Here is a 2,548-nt window from a genome sequence, read left to right on the forward strand (position 1 = left end):
ACTACCCCCTACCCCTAGCCCCCCCCTTCCCAGAACGAAAATGGAAAAACAAATGTATTACCGGGTCATAAGAAGGCTGGCTGGCAACATGGAGGCAGTTGCTGTACCCCAAATAAATTTGAAAAGGTCGAAAGGCACTGATGCCGCCTCTGGTTGGTCGCGGACTCGGCATTCAAGTATTGTGGCCTTCAGGCGAGATTAAGGGTGTATGTTAGTAGAAGACGGTGGTAAAAAAGTCCTGCGCACAATTTCACAGTCTCATTCGCACCCCCAAACCTCCCACCCATGCTCCAATCGACTTTTTTGGTAACATTAGTAGCAGATGGCATTTTAACACAACCAAAACAAATAAAACTGCAGGACCATTGCAGATGTAAAAAAAAAAACATCTAATACATGCAACCCTCCCAATCTGCACCTGGATTGCTCCACCAGAAGTGACTTCACAGAACTGGGCATTGCAGGCAGCATCATCTGCCTTGGAATACGTTGCCACGGGGCAAATAGCGGGTGCATTATGCCTACATTGCACTATTATTATATATGGAGCAATGGTCATCACACCAGCGCACAAGTTCAGAGAAAGGGTAGCATTCGTTTATTGTACACAGCCCAGATGCAGACAGAATCCTTAACACTCAGGTGTGGCCCACCCTTTCTTCCCAAGTGTATTAAAACGTTTCATCAAGTCCACGATATTGCTCCCCAACTCTTTTTTTAATCTTTCCTCTCGTGCGAAAGAACAGTGGTACAAATTGGATGTCAAAAGGTCTGTGTCGACATATTTGAACACAGCAGCAGCAGTTCCCAACATTTGGGGGGAAAGGTTCCATGTCATTTAATTGCCTGCAATTTCATCCCCTGTCATTTTAACATGTACATTCCAATGAAAATGCTCATACGTTTTTTTTTGGGGTGGGGGGTTCCGCCTCCCCCAGATCCCCCTCCCACACTTATTTATGGCTATTGCCTACCCGCCCAAACCCTTATCTGCCCTTTCCCACCCCCACTAAAAAATCCGATGAGCATATTCATTGTAATATGCACGTTAAAGTGCCAGGGGATGGAAATGCAGGCTTCCATACCAATAATCGTCTGGTAGAATAGACACACAGCTGTGAGGGGTTACTGATCAGCGGCTGCTCCTCTGCCGGAACCAGCCCAAGTGAGTTCAGTGAGAGGAGTGACTTCATCAAGGGCACAGGGTCCGGGTGCTCCAATCCAAAATATTTGTATAGTGGCAAATTGGACAGAGACAAATAGTGTTCACTGGCATAACTGCTTGAACTTGCACAACCAGGGGGCATACTCTTTTGGCACAGAGGTATGGAACTCCAGCATCCATTAGGAAGGCTGACACGGATTGGCTGCTGGAAATGCTCTGGTGATAGGCTGTGCAATCAGCACACTCAGTGGTCTGCATGACTCTCAGTATGACCAGGCATTGATTGGTGTCGTTGGCATTTATTTATTTATTTTGCATTTTTAAAGCGCTCACACAGCCCGCGGGCATGGAGGCGCTGTTACAGGAATTGTTTGTTTTTTAGTTGCGTAATTGTGTTTTTTTTTGTCTTAGTTACGTATTTATAACGCGCTTAAACACCGAGAGGTTGATAAGCGCGAACCTGTGTTGTTTCGTGTCGTCTTGCTTCCAAGTCACGTATGATGCCGCTGAGCTATCCTCCCGGGACCGTTTCTCAGAAGTAAGTAAAAGGAGGAAGAGATATGTGGAAGTAGTGTCCTGATTACTTACGGGTAATATTATTGCACCTAGTTAAACTTTTGCTCATCACAGAGGTTATGGCCATCTTCGCCCCCTTGATATGGAAGAAAATAACTGATGCATAATTGGACGCTAAGGCTGTTACTCTTTTGGTGGTAGCAGGGGTGGTGTATGCTGAAGTGAGAAAAATGGGCACCTGTCATTAAGGGCGGTACCTCAGTAGTTAAGTGTTGTGACGAGGAAGAGTTGGATTCGGAGTAAAGAAAAATGACTAGCATGCAATGAGGACATTTCTGGAGTACATACACATAACTCTCCACTCACACGCTTGTGGCGGGTGCCACCGCCTGTGGAATACGTTCACCCACCTGCCAGGTCCTTGCCTGCCCATACATTTCAATGGGCTGTCACCTGCCAAAAACAAAATCCTGCCTTTCCACCTGCATTGGGGTGTGAAAAGAGATGGGGGGTGCGCCTCCATTCTCAGATTCTGCAAATAGAGCATCATTTGTTGCCCCTTATTTTTGCGGGAAGTTAGACATGTTTTCAAAGGCAGCTGCACTTTTACCTCAAAGAGTATAAGCACGGGTCAAGTCCTAAAAATGTAAGTGGAGGAACTCATCAACAAATGCAATGAGATGTGACGTCGCCAGAAATTAGTGAAATATGCACATTTCATTATATTTTCTTTGCATAACAACCCAAATTCGCAAGACGAATGGCATTTGCCTTTCATAAAATCAACACACACATAAAACCAAGAGAGGATATTTCCTTCTAATAGTGTTTTCGAAAACCTTAAAAGGTGTGCCTGTTTTAAACTCC

This window comes from Ambystoma mexicanum, chromosome 4q, assembly GCF_040938575.1.
Source record: "Ambystoma mexicanum isolate Mex_15411 chromosome 4q, UKY_AmexF1_1, whole genome shotgun sequence".
In the NCBI taxonomy this organism is placed as follows: domain Eukaryota; kingdom Metazoa; phylum Chordata; class Amphibia; order Caudata; family Ambystomatidae; genus Ambystoma; species Ambystoma mexicanum.